Below are 25,488 nucleotides of genomic sequence, written 5' to 3' on the forward strand. Positions count from 1 at the left end.
GCCAAGCCCCCTGGGTCCCTGCCCGCCCGTGGCTGCTGTCCGGCGGGAGGTTAGTGTGATGTGAGCTACTCCGCCATCACCACGGACACCCCGCTTCTTTTCTGAATCCACACTCGCTCCTTGGGGGAGTTCGTCTGTTCTCCTGGGTGATCCGTTCTCATTTCTCACAAGCCAACCCTACGCGGCGGTCCCCACGTTTTCCTCCCCGGCCCCCCGCAATCTGCAGATGTGAACATAAGGGCAGAGATCAGGGCCTTGGAGCCTCAGAGGTTGGAACCGAGGTGAAGTGCCCGCGGGAGGCCCTGCAGAAGAGCTTTCAGAGGAGGGAAGGCAGGCGGGCAGCGCCGTCACAGGGCCCAGGGGGAACGTGCTGGGAGGGAAGGGAATGGGCAACGGGGTGAAGAGGCTGGCAGGGTAAGAGCAGTGGTCATGCCCGTCCGGCGTGGCTCAGTGATTGAGCATCGACCTAGGAACCAGGAGGTCACGGTTCAATTCTGGGTCAGGGCACACGCTCGGGGTGCAGGCTCCATCCCCAGTGTGGGGCGAGCAGGAGGCAGCCCATCCATGATTCCCTCTCATCATTGACGCTCCTATCTCTCTCTTTCTCTCCCTTCCTCTCTGCAATCAATTTTTTTAAAAACAGCAGTGGTCGCTGGAATCAGTAGCACGTGGTCCCTGGGGGCAGGGCAAGCATGCTCTCGGGGGCCTGAGGAAGGCAGATGGCGCGGTGGAGAGGTCAGGCGAGGGCTGAAGAGGAACTGGAGAAGCAGAGGCGTGGACGGAGGCAAGGAGGCGGAGCAGGGGCCTCAGCGAGAGGAGGCGCTGGCCACGGGATGGGGGAGCTCTTCACAGTTTCTCAAGAGCACAAGCTGCTTTCATTCTCCGCGCCTCCGCGGGTGCCTGTCCCCGCCAGGAACGCCCTGCCCACCCTTGTCTGCTTGACTCGTGTCCTTTCACCTTCAGAGCTCCACTCGGGGCCCAGCCTTGCCCACCAGCCCGTTAGGTTAGGCCGCTCTCCCCCTTTTAGCTCCTTCATCCCCTCCGACTTCCCTCTGTCACAGCTCATGGGGTTTAGGGAACTAACACTTCATCACCGTCCCTTTGAGTTTTGAAATAAATCGAAATACAGTCATAGAATCAAGTAGACGAATATCCACATGCCAGCCTGATCATGGCTAGAGCTGGGTCGGCGACTGTGGCTTGCCCTGTGGCCCAATGGGCTTCCTTAGACTGCGGTCCCAGATCTGGACCTGACTCTCCTGAGCAAGTCACCTACAGCCAGGTGCAGGGGGGCTCTGCCCACACCTGTGACCCTTAACAGACCTGAGTCAGGAGGCAGGACTGGTCCAGACCCCAGCTTTCTTACCTTGGGAGGTAGGAACAGGCGAGAGCGAGAGCGAGAGCGAGAGCGAGAGCGAGAGAGAGAGAGAGAGAGAGAGAGAGGAAGAAAGGCACTGGCCCCATCTGAGTTCTGTTTCCCAGTGCTCCAATCAGACAAGCCACTTATTCGGGAGGAGTGGGTGGGGGAAGAGCTGGAATTCATGTCTAATAACCCTCCTCGGGGCGTGGAAAGGACTTTTCCCATGGGAACTTGAGGGTGGAGACCGCCATCCTCTCCTGTAACGCAGCCAGCCATCTCTGTCCTGTAACGGTCGCTTTGGCTTTGTGTCCACCTGCCCCAGCAGAGCGTGGCCTCCTGAGAGACGGCAATCCTGGCAGGTTCATCCCCACCCTGAGAACCCAGCACCGCGCCTGGGGCAAATGGGTGCTCAGCAAACCATTGTTCAACAGCAACCGGATAAACTCCAAGTCACACCAGGAGGTACGTCGAAGGGCGGCGCCATGTGTCCCAACTCCTCTTACAGCTGCTCGGCAGATGTGAAGACAGCCGAGGCCTTATCGCGGAGGCCAGTGAGAGCCAGGAGAAAGAATGATCGGGTCCACAAATCGGCCTTTGGTTTATATTTTAATTCCCAAAGATACACGGTACCTCCGTTCAATCACGCGTTACGCTTATCAAAATATTGGCTGAGCTCAGCTCCCTGGTGTGAGGTGCAAACCCTGAGGAATCCAAACGTGCAGGCGGCCTGCAGCCTGGGCTTCTTTTATTAATGATCACTGATGTTCTGCCATCAAGCCTCACCTGTGAGGGGCCAACCACGTGGCTTGTTTGCCTGAACTGGGCATGATTTACCAACTTGCTGATTATTCATTCTTTCTCAAGGTGTTAGGCAGAGACAGCCAGGCAGAAAAAGACAGGGGGTGGGGCCGGGGATGTCCACTTGTCGAGTGTCACAGGCAGGTGGCATTGTCATGGCTCTGGGCCAGACAGCCCTGGGCAGGAAGCCCGTCCTGTCGTGGACTGGCCGTGAGCGCAGGTGCAGACCTGTTCCTCATCCTTAGGTCATGACCACGCCTGCCTGTCAGGGCTGATGGTGAGGGTGACACAAGTCAGTTGCCTCGCAAGGCCTCCTGTCGCGGAAGGGCCACACTTTTGCATTCCCGTCCCCTTTGCTGCTTTCTAGGAATTCTGTCCATCCAGTTAACATGTGAAGCCCTAGCTGGTTTGGCTGAGTGGATAGAGTGTTGGCCTGCAGACTGAAGGGTTCCGGGTTCAATTCCCAGTCAGGGCATATGCCCGGTTGCGAGCTCACTCCCTAGTGGGAGTATGCAGGAGGCAGCCAATCCATGATTCTCTCTCATCATTGATGTTTCTCTCTCTCTCTCTCCATCCCCCTTCCTCTCTGAAATCAATCAATCAATCAATCAATCAATAAAATTTAAAACCAATAACATGTTAAGGCACATTTGTGCCAACGTCTCTCTCTCACTTGTGGCCTCATAGGAGGTGCCTTCTGAACTGAGTGACAGAAGAAAGGGCCCGGGCCTGGTGCCCAGCCAGGTGGCAGCAAAATGCTGGTGCCCAGCAGAGATGGGTGCAGAGGAGCGCCAAGCTCTCTGCAGGGTGGGGGCAGACTCGGGGCCTAGAGCCACCCCGCTCGGTGGCTCCACACTCTGGTCACCATGTGCGTTCCCGTGCTGGGGCTGCCACAGCAAAACACCACAGACTGGGCGGCTTAGTGCGCAGGTATTCCTTTTCTCTGAACGTCCGAGGTCGAGGCGTTGGAAGACTGGTTTCTTCCGAGGCCCACCTTCCTGCATCCTCATCCGTCTTCCCTCGGATGAAGGAGGGAAGGACACTAGGACACGTGTGTCTGTGTCCTAGTGTCCTTTTGGCGGGAGGACACCAGCCCCACTGGGTTCAGGTCCACCCCACAGCCTCGTTCTGACGTAATCCCCTCCGTGATGGCCCTGTCTGCAATACAGGCACATTCTGAGACACTGGGAGTCAGGACTTCAACACATGAACTTTGAACTTGGTGTGGTGGGGACACAATTCAGCCCATGGCTCCTGGGAGCAGAGCAAGCAGCCCAGAGCCTGGGGGACAAGGTGGGTCCCGTAGGGGCTCTATCACCACCACTGCCTGGGGTTGGGGGGGAGGGGCAGGATGCACACAGGGCCTCTCAGACACACCTGGGCACCTTCCCCCTTTGCTTCCTCTTCCTTCTCCCTCCCTGTCTCAGATGGAGTGCAGTCTGCTGGGACTTCTGCTTTTCCTTCCAGACCTTGGCTTTCCATGCTCAGAAGCCCAGGTTTCTGAGTCACAAATCTTCTGTGAATTATATTCCTACTGCCCTGACTTGCAAAAGCATATTTTAAAGTTTGAAAACGGAGACTTTCCATTCTTGTTCTCTGCTTCACACCCTTGGGGCACCCCTCCTCTGAGGCTTAGAGCTGGGGTCGTCTTTGTGGCCTGAACTGGGGAGAAGCTCCATGTCACAGAGAAATTGATGGGGAGAAGGAGAGAGGTATAAAGTACTTTACAAACAAAACATGGTCCCTGCACACTGTCTCCTCGGCCTCTGCCTCACTGCGCCTGAGTGCAACGCTGGTCTCAGTGACCAGATCCCAGGTTTCTGAAGATCAGGGTCCGTGTTCGACTTTCCGTTGTTTAATCTCATAGTCCCGTTGACATAGAGGCAGAGCATAATCGCTGGAATAGTACAGCTGAGTTCAATCCCTGCTCCACCACGTGTTACCTTATGACTTTGGGCAGGTTGCTGAAGTTCTCCGAGGCTCAATGTCCTCTCCTGTAACATGGGCTAACAATGGTGCATACCTCAAAGAAATGCTGGGAAAACCAAGTGAGATACTAGATAGAAAGTGGTTCTGACTGTGCCTGGCACATGGTAACTGATGAAATATGTCTATTATTATTATTATTATTATCTCCTATAATAATAAAAGTGTAATATGCTAATTAGACCAGACGTCCTTCCAGACGACCTTCTGGACAACTTTCTGGACGAAGCAGGGGCTGCGAGGGAAGCCCAGGTCCTGGGTGCCAGAGGGAAGCTGGTGCAGGCAGCTGAGGGAAGGAAGGCCTACTCTTGCACGAATTTTGTGCATTGGGCATCTAGGCTACATAATAAAAGGCTAATATGCAAATTGACCAAACAATGGAATGACTGGTTGCTATGATGTGTACTGACCACCAGGGGGCAGACGCTCAACACAGGAGCTGCCTCTGGTGGTCAGTGTGCTCCCACAGGGCTCACCGCTGGCCAGCGCAGCAGTAGTGGCGGGAGCCCCTCCCATCTCCGTGGCAGCGCTAAGGATGTCTGACTGACAGCTTAGGCCTGCTTCCTGCTTAGGCCGGGCTAAGGGACCCCCCTCCCACCCAAGTGCATGAATTTCATGCACCGGGCCTCTAGTTTAAAAATATTTTTCCTATAGATTGATAGGCGATGAGTTTCGTTAAAGCAGGTGGTGGTGATGGGGATGATGTGTGAAAAAAAGGAAAAATGCGTTTTCCATGCAGTGACTATATTTGGCAACAAGTCTCTCCGATTCTCTTGTGATGAAAGGATTTTGTTTTGCTCAGAGCCCCTTTGAGTCTCACAATAATGCTTATATATAGTGCCTTTTGTCCCGGCGTCTTGGAGCAGCCCCGGAATCAAAACATAACAAGAGTTGGATGGTGGCAAAAATAACAGCAACAATTTGCTTTTGTTTTTGGAAAAGCTTGCCTTCCTTTCCTCATTTGCAACTTGGCAGCTGCATGTGAACACGTACGTGTATTTGACCCGAGTCTGTGGCTGCCACTGACAGTGAATGATGACAGCTGTCTGCAGCTTGGCTCCTGGAGCCCGAGTGACGTGAGGGGTGGGCCTCAGGGTGTTTAGAGGGAGGGAGGGACATGGGTTAGGGGCGAGCAGAAGAGGGAGGAGGAAACAACCACCCCAGGTGTCTACTCGGGGCCAAGAACTCTTCCCATGCTGTTGCATTGAATCCCCAAATATACAAACTCGTCCAGCTGAGGAGGGAGGCTCAGAGAGGCTGATCGTTTCTATAAAGTTGCACAGCAATGAAGTGGCAGAAGGAGGTTTCAGCCTCAGGTCAGTCTCATTCGTAAAACCCAAGCTCCCGTCCCATTGCCACGCGTGTGGAGAAGGAGGAGGAGGGAAGGTCTAGGCCCCTGGGAGTTTGGGAGTCGGAGCCATTGCACAACATGGGGTGTGGGGCCCGGAGAGCAGCTCTCACGCAGCAAGCGCCAGGTGTCCTGGAATTTCATCAGATCTGAGTCCGTCGTTGTAAGAGGCCCCCTTATCTTCTGTGTTATTAATAAAGAAGAAATCAAGTCACTGCTAATTCCAGCCGGCATTGATTGCAAGACATCTCTGAATTTTAGAGACATTAACATGTGAAAAGCTTGCGTGTTAGGATTGCTGAGAGATGCCATTTATCAGGGACAGTGCCTCTTCCGTGTTGGTGAGTTGAACACAGGACACAAGAACCATTCTAGGGGTGTTGAGCACCGAGGGATTTAATACTATCACAGGGAATCAAATACTCACAACATGGCCACAGGGCTGGGCTGGGCTGGGCTGGGCTGGCAGGGAGCCGCCGGGGCACTGCAGAACCTCATTGCTAGGGAAGCCACCAGCTGTGCCACCACGAGAAAGGGCAAGAAAGCCCGGCCACGTGGCTCAGTGGTTGAGCATCCACCTATGAACCACCTATGGACAGTTCGATTCCCGGTCAGGGCACATGCCCGGGGTGCGGGGCTCAGGCCCCAGTGTGGGGCGTGCAGGAGGCAGCCAATCAATGATTCTCTCTCATCATTGATGTTTCTATCTCTCTCTTATTCTCCCTGTCTCTCTCCCTCTCCCTCTTCCTCTCCCTTCCTCTCTAAAATCAATAAAAATATGTAAAAAATATTAAAAAAGAAAGAAAGAAAAAGGACGAGAAGGAGGAGGCTGCCACTGGGACTAGCGAGTGTAGGGACACGGTGGGAGTTCCAGTGAACTGTGCAGAGGGAGGGAACACAGACCATTGATCTCACTCTGACACCAATCGTGAGTTTGGGGGAGGCCCCCGAGCCCCCCTCAGTTTTGATCGTTCACGAGAAAGACTCACAGAACCCACTGAAAGCTGTCGCACGCATGGGTGTGGTTTCTCGTGGGGAAAGGACACAGATTAAAACGGGCCACGAGCAGACGCGGCGGAGGCCGGGGGAGTCCAGTCCCCTCCCCGTGGAGTTACGGCGGCATCAGGCTCCCAGCACCCGCATGTGCCATACGCGGGAGGAGTGCCAGCCGGCACCTAAGCCTCGGGGTCCCCGGTGTTTCCTGGGGCTTCGTCACCAGGGTGTGACCGAGTGCCAGTGGGCCGACCTCAGCCTCTAGGCCCTGCCGGGGCTGACTGCTGCTGCGTGACGCCAAGCGCCCAGCACAGATGGCACCACCAGCCCCTGCCCCGCATCCTATCGGGGACTCGAGGATCCCAGGCCAAAAAGATACTCCGATTAGGGTGGCATTCCGAGGTCTGAGGGATCACCTCTGAGAAGCTGAGGAGGAAGGCCGGAGCTGTTTGGAACGAGGTTAAACTCTGTCCTACACAAACCCCCAACTGTCCCTGCGCCCAGGGACCAGGGCGCTGCCACTGCCACCAACACAGCTGGCTTCTGACTCTCAGAAGGCAGACGCCAGGCCCGGGAAGGCAGCCTCAGGAACATCCCACGGCTCCCTGACCATGACCCCTCGTCCTGGCCTTCACATCTCCCTGGAGGACCTAACAGACAGAACCCAATTTGCATCCAGAGCCTTAAGCACGAGGGGGTGGGTGTCTGGGAACTGCCGGGCTTAGCCCCGTGGCCTCACTGGAGGGAGAGCGGGCGGGTAGGGTGTGTGCTGCGTGTCAGTGCCCTCCGCCAAGCCTCTTGACCAGTGGGCAGGAGCCGCCCATCCACAGGCAGCTCACACCCCCTCGGCTCCGACCGCCTCCAGCACCCGAGTCTGTGGGGCGACCCAGTCACTCTTGGAGGTGCACACACTACAGGTTCCCCTCCCATTCAGCTCTCAGAACTCGGGAAGACAAATAACCACGGCCGCTGGAGCACCAGCTCGGGAGACGTACACACGCCGCAGGAGGAATGAACGGCTGTGCTCTGCGCGGAGAATCGCAACGTAGGCTTAAAGCCAGACTATCGCTTACTGGCTGTGTGACCTTGAGCCAGGCGCTTCCCTTCTCTGAGCTTCGCTTCCCGATCGCTGCAGTGGGGAGGGGACACTATCAACCTTCAAGTGTCACTGGGAAGATGTCTTGAAATGTTGTTTGTACACTCTTAGCGCAATTCCTGGAAAATGCTTCATAAACGTAAAAAAATAGAAGCTGTCATCGTCACCATCAATGTCATCATTATCAGGATGAAGGAAAGGAGGAGGAGGAAACGTTAACCCCCCATTTGAAGGTTTCCTAAAACATTAAAACCCCATTCATCCACCTCTGACCTCAGAATAATCTATAATCATCAATGATTAGGGCGTTAAATCTGAAAGAACCTATTGCAAGGACGGTGGGAGCCAGTGGATTCGTTCAGCAGGTCAGCAGGTCCGAGTCCCCGTGTCTGTGAAGCCGGGCAGGACCCCATGCCCACTCCCCTGCATCCTCACTGCACAGAGCTGTGCCCACAGCTAGCTCTTACCTCCTTGCCTTTTCCAGCGTCCGCAGCTGCGGCTGGTATCAGGGTGACACGGAGTCAGCCCGCTCTGCTGGTCCCTGCAGTGTGACCTTGAGCACGTCAGTCCATTTCTCAGGGGCTGTGTCTCACTGGGACACTGAGGTCCTCAGGGTTACGTGAGATGGTTTTCCCAACATGCAATAGGTGCTCAAGAAAAAAGCGTCGTTATAGCATCGGAGGGCACGTCTGCCTCTCCTACTGGACACTGTGCCTGGCACACGGTAGATGCTCAAAAATCCTTCCCGAAATGGAAACAAGGGCACCGGACACCTGGGATGAGATGAGGCATCAAAAGGGGATGGAGGAGCGGGAACCAGGGCAGGGTCCTCAGAAGACCCCTGAGACGTTCTGCTTCTCATCCCTCTCCCTCTGCCCTCCTCCCAGGAGCTCGTATTTTCCTGGGTCATTGTTCAGTTGCCAGCACTGAGTAGTGAGGCCCTGGCAGCTTTGTTCCAGGAAGATCAAAAGTTCTCCTCGCATATTGTCTCCCCTGCCTCCCACCGCCTGGGCAGGCAGAGAACTGGTTGGGCCAGGATGATTGCTCCCATTCTACAGATGAAAGCGACAAGGCCAAGGGCTCGGGGACTGACTCCCGGGTGGAGCCGGCATCCGCTGGGCAGCCTGCTGGGGAAGTGTTGTTTACTAGTGGCTCTCACGTTTGTTTGAACTTCACAGACTTAGTTTCTGCCATGGTCCCGTCTATACCAACCTCGTCTCCCTTTCCCAAACTTCCCTGTGCTACTGAGACCTTTCTGTGCCTCTGTGATAGGGTTATGAGGCTCGGAGGGGCTTCTGGAAATAAGGGCAAGTCAATACTGATCACATGGATAGACTTAGCTGGTCTGCCCTTGCTAGGTGGCTGGAAACTTTTATTCCTTGGGTTGAACCCACTCATGGGTCACCCTGTTTTATCCACGATGATCTGCTGGCCAGGAAACCCATGACCTGACTATGCCAGTATTTCCAAATCTCTATCACAGCACTGAAATTATTATTATTTTTAATATATATTTTTATTGATTTCAGAGAGAAAGGGAGAGGGAGAGAGATAGAAACATCCATGATGAGAGAGAATCATGGATCGGCTGCCTCCTGCATGCCCCACACTGGGGACTGAGCCCACAACCTGGGCATGTGCCCTGACTGGGAATTGAACAGTGACCTCCTGGTTCATAGGTGGATGCTCAACCACTGAGCCACGCCGGCCAGGCTGAAATTATTTCTTTATAAGAAGTTTCCTCATTTACTGAAGCTGTGCATAAAGGGGCAGTACAAACAAGAGTTGGAAGTAGATTCAGGGGGCCTGGGATCACTGAAACCCTTTGAGATTTATTTTCTCTTTAAGACTTGAAGTATTATATGCAAAAAAAGCACAGTACCAAACACATATTAGGGCCTCCTTAAACGTTAGGTTAACCAGAATCCCAGAGTCCACAGCAGTTAGCCCAATCCCTGGCTCACAGTAGGCGCTCAGTGAGCCTTTGGGTGGAATGTAGAGGTGGTTTTGAATACATGGCAGGACTATATTCATGAACTTGCCCTTCCTAATTCCATTCTGAACGTCTAAGGCCCAGCCACAGCAAGTTCTCACTGGTCAACCTTCTGCACGACACTGATCTTGACACCAAGCTATCAACTCATCAAAATTCACTGAGGCTCTCCCATGTCCCCGAGCTGTACCCTCACAGCTTGCACTGGGGTCCTGCTGTGCTCTGCACTCTAAGACACGTGTGGGTGGTGCTGGAGGTGTTGGCAGCTGCCTTGGAACCTGGGTGCATTTAGGCAGCGTTTAACAGTGAGTCATCCGACTGAGGGTGAGGGAGCTGTGAGCTCCAGATGAAATACATTCCCCTCTCACCTTGGAATACTTCACGCACTGCTGCTGATTTAATTGTGCTGTGAGGCCAGCCAACTGGCAACCCAGTGTGGAAGCAGGGACAGTTTTCTGCCCGTGTGTGGTGAGGTTAAGGGAACATGGTCACATGTGCCAGATAACTTCTGTTCCAAGGCTTCTGAGCATGTATGTGTGAGTGTGCATGTGTGTGTGAGTGTGCATGAGTGTGTGAGTGAGCATGTGTGTGTGAGTGTGCATGTGTGTGTGAGTGTGCATGTGTGTGTGAGTGTGCATGTGTGTGTGAGTGTGCATGTGGGCCCGCATATGTGTACGGTGGAATGTCCTCCTCTCAATGGATTCTGGCCACAGAGTCTTGCTGGGGAAGTCCATGCCGATCAGATGTGTGAATCTCAAGTCCCCTTTACCGACAGACGTTCATCAAGGGCTCACCTTGTGCATGTGTTTCCGTCAGGGTCTCAACAGGAAGCAGATGACACATTTGAAAGAGGGTGATTTCAGGAGGTTTATGTGCAGTGAGATTACTCGCAAAGGTGTGGGAGTGGAAACCGCAGGAATGGAACAGGAACTGGAGTGTCAGCAGCAGCCTGTGGTTTTTCGTCTGAAGATCTGAGGTACCAAGGGAGGGCGGGGCTGTCGCTGCAAGCCCCAGGGAGAGCCAGGGAGCAGTGGCCTTCAACGAAGGGACCCAGCCAACTGGAGGCGACCTTCCCGAGGACCCAGGGGAATATCTCCCCCCAGGAACCTCTCTCTTTCTGTCCAATCCTCTGGAGGGGGGTGGGTCCCCACTGGCCTAATCCAACAGAAGCCAGGGGTCATTGGAACCTTGGGCGGAGAGCAGGCTGGAGAAGTATCTGGAGCAGGTGAGGGGATCTGGAGGGGCAAGTGTACGGCATCATGCACAATGCTGCACTGTGCAATGGACAGCGTGTTTCAGGTTCTGTGGGGACTGAGCTCACATAATTTTGGAGGTCTTCTTTAAGAAAAGCATACAAAAATATCTTACATGGCAAATACAAAAGCTAACCATCCAACCAACCAATTAACCAAACCACCCCAACAACATGTAACCACATTGTTAAGGCTTAGAAGGACCCAGTGCCTTAGAAGGACCTGTATCAATGAGGCTCTGGGCTTTGTGCTTCATTAGCTTCATTGTACATCTCCCTCTGCCTATGGCTTTGGTGGTTTTGACCTATAACAGTGTCCCAGTCCACAATCAGCTTACAGTCTCATGATGGAGCAGGCTTAGATGACTGATTCGAAGTACAAAGCTAATCGTGGCCTAAGAGAATTACAGATACAATACTAGAAAAGGTTAGGTGCACATGGAGGCTTTGAAAGACAGGTAGCATTTAGACACATGGCAATGGCTGGGCAGAATAATATAATACTATCTGCTACTGGTCACCTACTATGTACGAAGCACTGTCTATAGATTATTTTATTCAATCCTAACAGAAACAGGAAACAGAGACTCCTAGGGGTTAAGTAGCTTAGGTCACAAAGCTACAGAGTGGAAGAGCTAGGATCTGAACCACTGGCTCCGCTGTTTGCTTCCAGAGGCAGGTCCTTGTACACTGAAGCAATCGGCTGTGGCACAAGCACCCCCGTAAGGTGCACCGGAGGTGGGAAAGCGCCAGTTCCAACAGGCAGAGGAGACACTCGGCCCATGGAAACATAGGACTGCTTTTACCTCTAACCCTTTACCAACACTTATTGAATGAATCAAAGCCACCGCGGATATTGGCAATCCTTATTTCGGTTCCTAAGGCACTGAGCAGGACTGACTCAAAGCTTGTAAACTACATTTCCCAGAAACCCATGGGGGCAGATGGACTGAGATCCAGCTCCGGCTGTGAAAGACTCCATTTCCCAGCATGCAGTGGGAACGCGGGCCCACGGTTTCCAGCATCAGCGGAGGCCGCGGGGCCAGCGCAGACTCCGCCCCACTCCGCGACGTTCCCGCTCGCCCCGCCTCCCCCGCTCGGCGCCGAGCCAATGGGAAGGCCCCATACTGCAGAGTGCGCCGGGGCTGGCGCCGCAGCGGAATTGCGAGTAGTCGAAAGCGGCGGGAAGTTCATACTGGGAAGGAGGAGACGTTTCTGCGGCTCGGGGTAGGGGTGCTGCGGCCGGCGCGGTCCGAGTTCGGGGCGACGAGGCGGGGTCACGCAGGGGGCTGCCGGGGGCTGGGCAGGCGCGGGGTGGCCGTGACCTCGGGCGGGGCCGGGGGCTGCGGGCGGCGCGACGCGGGCGTTCCCTTCAGCCTGGTCTCCCTCAGGCCCCGCGGCGGCCCGGGCTTCGCTCTGGCCCCCAGGCTTAGTTGCACGTTCTGGACGGCGTGTTGGCGCGGCCGGGCCGGGCCTGAGAGATGGGGTCCGTGCCCGCCCGGCCCGACGAGGTCCCTGTGCTGTCTCGGAGCTGACATTCTGGAGGGTAAACGCGATAGACGCAAGCACGGTCCTTTGCAGGCGCCGAAAAGCTCCTTTAAAGCGAGGGCAGGCGATGGTGGGGCCCGGGCGACGGGGGGAGGTGGGGCAGCCCGGAGGCCGTGACGCTGGGCTGGAGACCTGAGCGGGGATCAGGAGTCCGGGCCCTGGGGACAGCGTCCGGGCCGCCCCTCGCCTGCCCGCCTGCCCCTGGCCCCTGGCTGCCGCGAGCTCGCCCTGCAGGGCCGCTGCCAGGCCCTGGAGCCCCGGGTGTGTGTGTGTGTGTGTGTGTGTGTGTGTGTGTGTGTGTGTGTGTGTGGTTCTCGAGGGGTTTGCGTAACCCTCGGGCAGCTCCGGCCTTCTGTCTCCCGAGCCGGCGGGGTAGCACCCTTTCCGGTGTTCAAGGGCAACAGGCAGTGTTTGCTACCGTCGGAATAGGTTCTGGCCCTGGTCTCAAAGCTCCTGGACCTAGGTGACCTAGTTAATTAGCTCCGACAAACAGCACCCGAGTCTCTGGGGAGGGGGAGGGGGGAGGGGGGAGGAGGAGGGACACTGGGTTCCTGTTGAGGCCACCCATTTTTCTGACTTCGCCTTCAAGCCAACCATTTTTGTCTGACTGTACTCCCCTCCCCACCTGCCTTGTTTGGGGGAACAGCTTGGAAAGACAGACCAGTTTTGCTGGGGCGGGGGGTGCTTTTAGGGAGGCGCCGCGGAAGAGCGTCTCTCATTATTTCCCTTTCTCCTTTTTAAAAACTTGGACTTGCCCATCTGTTGAGTCTGGAATGTGTAAGCGTAAAAAAAAAATAATAACTTGTAGAGCAGCACTTGTTAAGGAGTCCTGAAAACAGGCGCCTTCCTTCTAGGACATGCGGAGCACGGTCGTTTGGGGGGAGGATTCAGTCTACCATTTTCAAGCGGTTTCAGAGGGAAGCAAGGGTTCTTTGTAGGATCCTTTTGTGCAGATTGTGCCTGTGCTGTTGGGCCGGGAGGAACTGGAATTGAATTTCTGGGTAGATGAGGTTGTGCTCACCGGCTGCCTCAGGAGGGGGTGTCCCCGACGCGCTCAGTCGTGGCTCGCGCTGCCCAGGCTCCCACAGATGGCATCCTCTCTGCAGCTCAGCGTTGCTGACCACATTGCGTCAATACGGGAAGCAACTCGAATTTCCTAACAGTAAACCTGTGTTAAGCATTACTGTCAATTTAGTGCTGGTGTCTAGTACTAGTCGTACCATGTGTATAGTGCAATGGCTTCTTACGTTCAGTGCTGCAAAAATGAAGAGAGGGTATTGGTTAAACACATGAGATAATGGGGTAATGTGTCAAGCGGAGAACCTGGCATAGAGTAAGGCAGTAAGTGCCCAGGAAACGGTTACGGTTATATGAAAAGCTTATGCTCGGTTTTATTCCTGGGTGCAAGTGTATATTTTAAAAATAACGTAATGCATCCAAAATGTTGACAGCTCCTAAAATTAAATTTCTTGAAGAGGCCAGCTTTTATTTTTTTTTAAAAGAACTAATGTGAAATAATAATATATAAGTGAATGTCCCAGATGTCTAGAAAAGAGAAAAGCTTTTTATTTCGACAACTATATTTTTTTCCTTAAAGCCATCCCTACTAAGATATAATTTACTATGAATAGAATTTTGACTTGAAGAATAAAACTTATTGAAAGTGAGGCAGAGCTTTACAGTGTACCTTATATCAAATGAAGGATGACTCCTGAATTTATACAGAAGTTCAAATGCTGCTACCTCCATATATCAGGCGGTAAACTTAATAGGAATTAAAGTGTGTGTGTGTGTGTGTGTGTGTGTGTGTGTGTGTCTTTCAGGAAAATTAATCTGGATGGGTTTTGAGATTGGATTGGTAACTGAAGAGGACTGGAAAATATTGTTCAAACTGGTCGGATATTTTACTTGCTGAGGTTATTCTTCAGAGTGAGTGGAAATGGACTCATTTGCTCACCAGATATCACGTGCCTACTGTGTCAGGAATTGCTAGGTGCAGTCTATTCTTGCTATTGTAGTGTTTTGTCAAAGCAAGTTTTCTTTGTTTTAAATTAATAGACGTCATTCTTTTTTGCTTAAGTTATTTAGCATCCAGCCCACAAGAAGTCAGTAAATGTGTAGGACACACTTGAAAAACTACACTGTTGATAAAGTATAGCAACAATGGGCTTTTTAATAAGGATGTAAGATTCATCTAGAAAGGTGATAGGATCCCAACAAAGCACCTAGCTAGGTGGTGTAACAAAGATGTGTTTTGATGTTTTGAAGTAACTTCATGCACTTTCCCAGTTACTCCTGCCCATCTCTCCCAATGTTGTTGTGACTCTTTGCACTCAAACATAAGCACGTCCTATTCTTGTTCTGGGTGACATGGGCAACACTCTAAAAAAACACCTCTCTAGAGAGAGATGAGGTGTGCCTTTCTCCCTAATAGGAGTTAGAGTTTTAATACTCACCAATAAACAAATGCTAATGAAAAACGACCTTTGGTAATATTCTTCAGTAAACTTACTAAGAGTTTTACTAGCCGCAGCATCAGCGTTGTCAGCTGGGAAAAATGCATTGTGAGTCATAATATTTATGTAGTCTTCATGTAGGTACTTGGGTTTTGATGATTCTTTGCAGTAACTCCCATCTGTCCATGGGTCTCTGGCCCATAGGAAAGGAACCAGTACTCTAGGATTTGAAAATTAAGACACTGCACATTCGCAAATATTTAGGATGAATATTAAACCCATACTAAAATTCTTATCAGTAAGCCATGTACATTAAGTGGAAAGATACACTAGATGGAAGTCATATAATTGCAAGGTTATTACTTTGAGATTTGGGAGTGTTCTGTCATATACTTTCAAGGCAAATTATACATTATTGGAAGGAAACATTTATCTTGTGGAGCTCAATATCTGGAACAATGTAGTTGGTCCCACAGGGACTAAATGAGAACTGGAAAGTTACTAGGAACGAGGGTGGCACCATCTCACTCTGTCATAATTTCTTCCCGTGTACTTATTTTATTTTCTCATTGCAGACTGGCGGGCTTGCTGCTGTTTGCATGTGGGGTAGATAAGTTTGCTCTTGACCTATCTCCTGGTTTCAAGAACCCAAAAGATACCCTCTTATCTATCTAATTGACAGTTATGTCTAAAATTTAAAAAAAAAAATCATGAAGGTAGAAATCTAAGATAACTCTAGCTTTATTTCAGGTTAATTACTTTTCTCAAATTGTTTTTCTAAGTGACAGCTAAACAAAAGTCATTGTTTGATGGTACTGTGTATAAATGCATTGTGACCACATTTCACAGTGCTAAGGGTTAGAGACTGCTATTAGACTTTTAGTCTTCATAGACTGTCTGGAAGACATAGGTGTATGCTTAACTTATTAAGAAACTACCAGACTTTCCTAGAGTAGTTGTACCATTTTACAGTCCTATCATCACTGTATGAGACACAAGGTTTCCTTGAATCTTTGTCAGCATTTGGTGTTGGCGATATTTTTTGTTAACCATTATAACAGGTGTGTTGTGGTAGCTCATCATGGCTTGAATTTTATCTCCTTAATGGCTAATGATGTTGAATATCTCTTCATGTGCTTATTTGCCATCAATATCTTATTTGGTGACTTGTCTATTCATATCTTTTGCCTGTTTTGTAACTGGATTGTTTGTTTCCGTATTGTTGCATTTAGAGCGTCCTTCATGTTTCTGAATACAAGGCCTTTGCCAGATGTATGATTTGTAAATATATTCTCTTAGTCTATGGCTTTTCTTCATTCTTTTACAGTGTCTTTTGCAGCACAAAAGTATATGTGGATTGTGTTTTTGGTGTCATGCATGTCTCAGAGCTCTTTGCCTAACCCTAATGATGGATACTGAGGACTCTGCTGAACTTTCGAACTCCTTCATATTAATTCTACCTTTAGTAAGTTGTACATGTGGGAAGAAAGGAAGTTTTTTTTTTTTTTTGGCTTGTTGACGTGGGTGACATTTCTTATCAGGCCTAATAAGGGTCAAAGAGGTGAGCAACTGAAAACAGGTTGATAAATTGCTCCAAAGAGGAAATGTTAATGGAATCACTCTTATTTATGCTGGCAAAGAGGAGACTTGGGGGTTATTTAATCAGTGTGTTCCGATACTGTCGATGAAGAACTGTGCAGAGAATGATGATGGCCAGCTGTTCCTCAGAACCACCGAGGACTGAGTAAGGACAGACGGCTCAAACAGCGCCCCCAGTTTCAGTCTTAGGGAAGCATTTGCAGGCCCTGGGGCGCTAGACACTCATCCAGCGATCCAAACAGTCTCCAAAGGCAGAGAGGGAATCTAGCTGTAGGTTAGGAGCATTACAGCAGGGGGTGTGACAGGCGACAGCCTCAGTCCCAATTCATGGTGACTGAAAAGACTCAGTTTCTTATTCTTAGCACCCATGTCACTGCTTGATTCTTTCCCCAAACAAATTATACTCTTTTTCTATTTATCTGTGGGAATTTCATTTGGTTTCTGCTTTCTTTTGTGTATTTAAACGACTGTTTTGGATATAGATTAGACTTCTGTTATTTAAAAAATAGAACTTATTTAATGTCAGACAGACTACTAAATATCGGTACATTTCTACTTTTAATTTAGAGCATGGAAAAGTGTATTATTCCATTTAAAAATTAATGATGACTTGTTGAGCAAAGGATTTTATTGCATAAGAGATTACTGCGACATGTATTTTCTGTTTGATTTAATTTTCCTTCATCTGATTCTTTTCTACCAGTCTAGATCTTTTTTCCACTGAAATGTTAAGATTGACCAAGAATATTTCACTTATGATTGTAACCCTTCAGTATTACCACAGAGAATTTTTTTTTTTCCTGTAGAAGAGCAGGCTCTTACAGTGCAATGCAGGCTGCCCATTTAAAACTATCATTGCTTGGCACCTATGCCCTAGTGACAGTTTGACCAACATGTGAGCAGGCACAGTGCCATCCTGACAGATGGGCGTGAGTGTAGGCAGCCAAGAAACCATGTATCTGCATCTCGTGTATTTGTTAAGGGCAGGATTCCCAGTCGGGGCTGTTCAAACGTCTGTCCATCCTGAGCTTTTACGCCTGTGGATACAGGGATGTCATCATTAATCTCAGCTTCTGACTGAGATTCCGTGGTGTATAAGAGCTTCGTGGCTCTCACAGAAGTAGGCAGTTGGGGACAGTCATGATAATTTCTCTCTCCTTCATCTCAGGACTACTTCAAATAATCTTCTCCCCTTTCTCCTAGCCAACTAGGTTTGCCGTGAGTACAGACCTGTTCAGACATTGTCCCCCTACGTCTAGAACGTGTGGCTTTGTTTGTTGTCTAGAGTGCACAGCTTTGTCAGTCGTTTAATATTTATGGTTTGGACAGTGATGTATATAATTGGAGTTAGGTAGCTCTGAGTTCAGATATTGACTGATATGTGACATTAGGGCAACCTAATTTTACCATCAAATCAAGGCAAAACAATACCTGTTCCATAGGGTAGTTGTGAGAATTAACTGAAGTATGTACACTAGTTACTTGATATAATGTCTTGCCCACAGTCAGTGTTCAATAAATGTTTATCATCATCACTTTAACATCCCTGTTTTTCTCTGGAGAGTTACCTGAAACATAATCTTTTCAAAAAATATGTTTTTATTGATTTCAAAGAGAGGGAGGGAGAGGGAGAGTGAGAGTGAGAGAGAGTGAGAGTTAGAAACATCAGTGATGAGAGAGAATCATTGATCCACTGCCTCCTGCACACCCCCTACTGGGAATTGAGCCTGCAATCTGGGCATGTGTCCTGACCGGGAATTGAACTGGTGACCTCCTGGTGTATGGGATGATGCTCAACCAACTGAGCAACACTGCTTGGGCCAGGGAATCTTTTTCAAAAAACCCATTTTCCATCATTCTTGAAATCCACATATTAGATATTATCACATGATCTCGTCTGCAATGGAATATCTCCAATGACAGGGAACTCCACCTCTGGAGTTTTTCAGCCATGGACTAGTGACATTTTAGACACCGTGTCAGTGGAGACAGAACTTCCACTTGAAACTTTCTTTGTTTCTTTACAACTTTTGAGTCCTCTGTGAACTGTTTAGTGTTCAGATATTGCTACTGAAAAGGTTATCATGGGGTTGATGATCGTACATGACCAGAGGAAGGTCATGTCAGTGTCTAGAGGCAGAGCTTCCCTTGAGGGGAGGAGGAGAGGACTTTTAAGAAATGCCAGGCGAGCACAGTCTCTCTGGTATTGGGTGAAGTCACAGCATTTGGAGATGAGCTCCTGCATTTTCACTCTGGGCCCTTGTAATTGAGACACTGAGCTTAAACTGGACATTGCATGTGTAGGGGCTTAAATTGGTGGTATAATTTCTTCAGTGCATTTGCTTTCTCTTCTGTTTTGGGAATAAGACTCACCTCTTATCACCAGCTGTTGTTGCTTTAAAGGTGGCTCTGCCCAGGTTGCAGATTCTGCATGAGGCCTGGGCTTTTCACAGCATGTTGGCTGGGACCCCAGAGGAAGCTTCCTGAGATGAGAGTGATGTATTCTCAGAAGTCACTTCACATCACTCCCACTAGACTCTCTTGGTTGGAATAGACACAAGCCTGGTTTCAAGGGTAGGAAGCATAGACCTCATGTCTTCATGGGAGGTGTGTCAAGAAGTTCTGGCCATTAAAAAAATCACCACAAATTATATGCCACAATGTATTTATCCATTCTGTTGTAGTGAATGAATAGTTTCTAATTTGTAGCACTTAGGAATAATGCTGCTGGAATCATTCTTGTTCATATCTTTGGGTTCACGTGTGTTCATTTTAGTATCTAAGAGTACAGTTGCTGGCCTGTATGTGTATCTTTAGCTTTAATAGAGAGATACTGCCAGTTTTCCAGAGTGGTCATACCAGCTATGACCAGCAAAGTGTCCGAGTCCCAGCTCTTCTGCATCCGTGCCTCCACTTGGTACTGTTGGTTAAACATTAAATATTTTACAATCTTCATTCTGTGATTGTGTGGAAGATCTCAGTGTGGCTTTAATTGGCATTTTGCTGATAACTAGTGATTTGTGCATCTTTTCATATACTGGTTAGCCATTTGGATATCCTATGTTATGAAGTGCTTGTCAAATCTTCCCTCCCCCCTTTAAAAAATCCTCACCCAATGACATGCTTTAATTGATTTTAGAGTGAGAGGAAGTGGCGGGGAGAGAGAAACAGCCATTGGCTGCCTCTGTATGCACAGAATGCACCATATGCACCCCCACCAGGGATGGAACCCACAACCTAGGCATGTGCCCTGGCTGGGAATCAACCCACGACTTTTTGGTCCGCAGATGATGCCCAGCCAGCTGAGCCGCACCCACACAGGCCACGGCTTCCCATTTGCTAACAAATTGGGTTATCTCTTTCCTTATTGAAATGTTGGTTTTTTTATACATATGTATAATAGGTCTCTTTATTTTATACTAGAGGCCCTGTGCACGGAATTCATGCACGGGTAGGGTCCCTAGTGGCTACTGGCTGCCGGCTAGGCACTCCCTCCCTTCCCCTGGCCGGCCCCGCCCCCTGGTCGAACTCCTGGACAACTCCCAGTTGAGGGGACAGTTTGCATACTATGCTTTTATTATATAGGATAGATACAAATGTTTTACCACATGGTTCTTCCCTTGCACTTTTTCATTTAACTATATCTTGGAGGCCATTCCGTATGTATATAAGGGACCTGGAATATCTTGTGCTAGAAAGCAAGGAAAATACCTGAGACTGTTGGGGTCATGTACAAGGACACAGTGGCCAACTTGAAGGACTTCTGTTGCCTAGTGCAAAGGAAGAGAGAAAGGAGCAGCCCTGGTGTTCAGACGCTGGCATGGCCATGATAGACCATGTTGTTCTCCAGTTGAGTGTAAACAGCCTCAGCTACTGCAGACAAGGTTCCTCCGAGTGCATGATAAAGTGAGACCAAGCTCGAGTAAAACCAAGGTCGCTGGGCCACCCACCAGATACTTGGCTAAAATGAGTGACTGCTGCTTCCTTACCAATTACAGCTTCATCTTCCTTCTAGTGTCCCTTCCCTTAGAAAAGGTTTCTTGAGATACCCAAACATAAAATAACCTCCCTTTCTGACAGCATCCAACTTAGAGAAAGCCCTCCTTCCCTAGATCCTCCCCACATTACCCAGCTGGCCCAAATTCTATAGTCGATTCTCTTACTGAGCTGTACCACTGGTCCCTCTGGTGTTTGTTCTCCTAAATTGTGTAAGTACAGATGTGTTCTCTGTGGTCTTTGGTTGAAGGGCTTTGCCACCAGAGATAGGACAATTTGAGCAACAACAACAAATTACAGGGGAACAGGTTAAGTGACACAGCAAAATTCAAAATGTAGGAAATTTTTCAGAAGAGATGACTAGGGGAGGAAAAAAAATAAGAGAGATGGGTGGCATTTGTTGATTAAAAAGATTCAAAGTGCCCAGTCGGCATGGCTCGGGTTGAGGGTTGACCTATGAACCAGGAGGTTATGGTTCAATTCCCAGTCAGGTCTCATGCCTGGGTTGCTGGCTCCATCCCCAGTGTGGGGCGTGCAGGAGGCAGCTGATCAATGATTCTCTCATCATTGATGTTTCTATTTCTCCCTCTTTCATCCTTTCTGAAATCAATAAAAATATTTTTATTTTTTTTAAAAATATATTTTATTGATTTTTTACAGAGAGGAAGGGAGAGAGATAGAGAGTTAGAAACATCGATGAGAGAGAAACATCGATCAGCTGCCTCCTGCACATCTCCTACTGGGGATATGCCCGCAACCCAGGTACATGCCCTTGACCGGAATCGAACCTGGGACCTTTCAGTCCGCAGGCCGACGCTCTATCCACTGAGCCAAACCGGTTTCGGCAAATCAATAAAAATATTTAAAAAATATATTTAAAAAAATAGAAAGATTCAAAGGCACATCAGCCAGATGCAGTGACTAAAAATCAACTATAAGAAGACATTTTTTGAGACAATTAAGATTTGAACATATTTTTTTAGATATTAAGGAATTATTATTAATTTTGTTAGGGGTGACAGTAATATATGGTGGTTACATTTTTTAAAAGTACCTGTTAGAAGTGTTTACATTACATATGAAATGATGTGATATCTGGGGTTTGGTTGTAGACTGGGGTTTACAGAAGAAACAGATGGCCATGTGTTGATTGCTAATTGTTGAAACTAGGTGATGCGTACATGGGAGTTTATTATATCATTTATTATATATTTAAGAACTCCTCTGATAAGAATTTTTTAAAAGCAATTTGTATTTCTTTTTCTGTGAGTTTCATTTTTCTTTTATCTTTTTCCTCATAATGAAGGATTTTTAAGTACTAAGAAAATTAGCCTCTTGTCATATTTTGTAGATTTTTTTTTTATTTTTGAGTTTGTTTATAGTATTTTTTATCTGGAGAATTTTTATTTTGTCAAATTTAGCAATTTTCCTAATGTCTTGAGTGTTTTATTTTGTGTGTTGCTTAGAAAAACCTTGTCTCAGATTCTGAAAAGTTTTTATGTTTTTATCAAGGATTTTTTAATGACTGCAGTACACTTCTGATAATACTTTGGTTACTTGGTAATCCTAATTTCCTTTTAAGTAGTTAGAAATATTCTCCCTTTGAGCCTGCTGTAAGAATATATAAGGAGAAATGTTTCTCAGTAGTTATCTCATATAGACTCAATAGTGAACACCCAGGGAAATAATTGCAAAAAAAAGTTTGGTAGGTAATTTTGCCCCCAAATGGGAGAACTAATGGGAAATCTATCATTTACAAAACTGTCAAACTATGCTAAATGTTATGTAAGAATATTAACAATATAGTGCAGAATTTGTAATTTTAGGAAGTGTTTGCTCTACATAAAGAAGCATTCTTTTCAACTTTTTCCTTTTAGGGCCTATGAGAAGACCAGCGCCACTTCCCTTTGAATTCTGCATGTGTCTCTGTCTGTCTGTCTCTCTCTTTTGTAGATGCGTTTTATTTCTTCTTTCGCAGTGTATAGCTTCCTCCAAACCATCAACCACCAGGGTATCTGATGAGAAAAGAGTGAGGATTGCAGTAATTTTTTAGGATGCAGGTTGGTTGGTCCCCCAGAATCTGTAAGAAGAAGAAATGTTTGAGTGTTTTCACAATCTCAAGTCAAAGGATAATGTGGTGATGATCTCGTCTTGGTTAGGTAATGCTTTCAGACGCAGGTAGGCTGCTCTCCTGAGCCTGTGGGAAAACATGATTAACTGCACAGAGAGTGGGGGAAGGGCGTTTTAATGAGGCTTTTCCACATCACGGAGGGAGTGCGCGATGGCCCAGGAGCTGCCTGCTGAGGTCCACTTCGTTAGACTGCTCCCCTCTTGCCGTACATGTATGATCCCTCTTGCCGTACATGTATGATGCTTTGCATAGGCAGAGCAGGAAATTCCTAGTTTTTAAAATCGGAGGGGGTGGGGGGGTGGAGGGGAGCCGGGGGTGGGGGCAGGGATCAATGAAGCAGTGTCTGCTTCATTGTTGGTTCCTGGAGACTTGTTAGGACTCCAGGGATGGATCAGCCACTCACTGCATCAAAACTCAGAAAGAGAAGTGAACGGACCCTTCCATTTGGGGAAGTGGTGGCAGTGAGCAACCTGGGCTTGTGTTTGAAATGGTGCCACAGTCCGTGTTCTCCCTTAGAAACTAATTCTGCGGTTAGTGTTCCTCTTTCAGATATCACTTAAAGGAATGAGAGTTGAGGATGTATATTTGATACTGTATTTTAAAATTTTATTCACTATACCAAAAATTTAATGTAACATTAATCACTTTCCTAATACAAGTGAAAATAATCATGGCTAGGAAGAAATGTTTCTTCTCTGAAGATACTTCCTTTTTCAGAGTTAGAAGTGAGTGTCTTCACCTAGTTCCTTCCCTCTTAGGTGTGAAAATAACTCGTGTGGCAGTTGCTACAAAAATTGTGTCATAGTTTGAGTTTAGCTTAATGTTTTTCCAGAATAAATTTATGGATTTATGGGATCTTATTTCAGGAGGTTCACTTCTATATTCTTATGGTTTGTTGTGTTACTCTTATTTTAAAGTTACTCAAGGTACCATAAAACATGAATGTCTTTCATACTTTTATTCATTGGCATGGTTCTCGGAGTGAAACCAGAGGTCTGGTTGGATGCCCCTAACAGGAACTCACAGTTCACCTTCCAGTGTCTCAGGTTTTATGTTAAACTAGAGGCCCGGTGCACGAATTTGTGCATGGGTGGGATCCCTTGGCGTGGCCTGCAGAGATTGGGCCCCAGCCCGCGCCCCCAGCCCCACAGTCCCTCAGCCCTGCAGCCCTGCCTGACACCATGCCTTGGCCTGTTGCCACCCCCTTACCTGCTCCACCATCCTGCCTGTGGGCACGATCCATCAGGGCCATGCTCCCCACCGGGCTGCTTCTGTGTCTGGGAGCTAGGTGGCGACCCTGGACCCCACCACCATTGTTGGTTGCACCTGCCTTGACCTGGTGCTGCCTGCTCACCTACTCCACCATCCCAACACAGTCCTGCTCTCACTGGGGCCCATAGGGGCCGGCGGTGCCTCCACTGCCGCCTGCTGCCATGCTCTGCTCTGCTCCCTGGTGGTCAGCACACGTCATAGCGAGTGGTCGAACTCCCGGTCTCCCTGTCGAATGACTGCCTGAGGGGACAATTTGCATATTAGGCTTTTATTATGTAGGAGGATGGTGTTGGTAATAAGTATATTTTTTATTCTTGTGGCTATCCTTATTGTTCTGTCTCAACTGTAGGATTTGTGTGGACAAAATTAAGTAAATATGTGAAGACCCTTTATATTATTGGGAAGTGGCTATGATTCAGTATTTTATTTTTCAGATGATTTCTTAGCACTAATCAAATGCATTGATTAACTTCTGATTAGCTGGCTCATTTGTAAGAGAATTGTCTTTAGATGTATTGCTTTCAAATTGTTCCTGATGTAATTTAGCAAAATTGGTGCTGAAGTTCTTTGTTGAATGATTGTCTCCTGTTTGATTTTATTCTTTAACTTACTGTAGTTTGGCAGGAAGCCATTTACACCAAACTATGTAATTACTTCTTAATCCCAGATAAGTTTGAAATACAAATGAGGATTTGGGCTTGGGCTGCAGTAGGATGAGAAAAGGGCAATTTTTTTTTTTTTTAACTTCTCTTGTGTCACTCATTCACTAATTTATATATTTTCCCAACTTCTAAAATGAACTGGAGATGGCTTTTATTAAAATTATCTAATCCAGTAGAGTTGTAGGTAATAGAGCCGTTATTTTGGAGTGAAGGACTTAATGAAGAAAGGCAGATGTACCAGAACCTAGATCAGTGGTCCAGTCTGCGCCTCAGCCCCTGTGCAGCACTGAAGCATCCAGACACGGGGCCCTTGGGGAGTAGGGCCTTATCTCACGTTCCGCTGGGGATTATGATCGACAGCTATGGCCGAGAAGCACTGCTGCAGATGATGGGTAGGCATGTAAGAGAGTTTATTCGTTTGTTCTGCACTTTGTGGCACTGATTGAAAAAGAGAAAACAGGAGTTTCATAGCTCTTAATATCTTAAAAATTTACATCACTGGAAGAGGCACTTTTTCCCCACCATGAAACTAGCAGAGTTTGATGTTGTAGATGTCTGCAACTGCTCACTGTCTTTAACAAATAGTTTTATCAAGGACTCGGAAACATCCTTTACCTGAAGGGCTTTTTATCGATCCTTGTGTGAGGTTGACAGTGTAATATGAAATCATAACTGTGTGATGGCGTTTCTGTATGAAGCTAGTGCAGCTTCTGAGTCCGAATGTTGCATTTCATTCTTGTTTGTATTTCCAGCCCCTCACACAGTTTTGGCACATATTTCAGAGGTGTTTTATAAATGCTTTTGGAATAAAAGAGTTTAAATGTTTAGTTTCCTGGTGAACTACATTGCCATAAAGATAGAGCTGAGGAAATCTAGAGTAAAAATGATTAGCATGTTTCCTGGACCATCTGTCACTAATATCAATTGTTTCTACTTGGCACTGAAGACTTGTTTTTTGTTTTTGGTTTTTTTTTGGTGGGATGGAGGGAAGTAGCTTG

General features: G+C 48.2%; 1 protein-coding gene across 5 annotated transcripts in view; it reads left to right on the forward strand.

Moving 5' to 3' along the window:
• VRK1 (VRK serine/threonine kinase 1) overlaps positions 1-25,488 on the forward strand; it is a 104,729-nt gene that overhangs the window by 7,039 nt on the left and 72,202 nt on the right. For 2 of the 5 annotated variants that reach the window (XM_081101503.1, XM_081101501.1), the window contains exon 1: positions 11,953-12,053. The exons of 2 other annotated variants lie outside the window; for them this stretch is intronic. The gene's annotated coding sequence lies outside the window, so the exon portion shown is untranslated. Of the gene's footprint in view, positions 1-11,952; positions 12,054-12,179; positions 12,373-25,488 lie in introns of those variants that run through there. One more of the 5 variants, XM_081101502.1, reaches the window with a different exon arrangement.

This window comes from Myotis nattereri, assembly GCF_964212035.1.
Source record: "Myotis nattereri genome assembly, chromosome: 1".
Taxonomy (NCBI): Eukaryota; Metazoa; Chordata; class Mammalia; order Chiroptera; family Vespertilionidae; genus Myotis; species Myotis nattereri.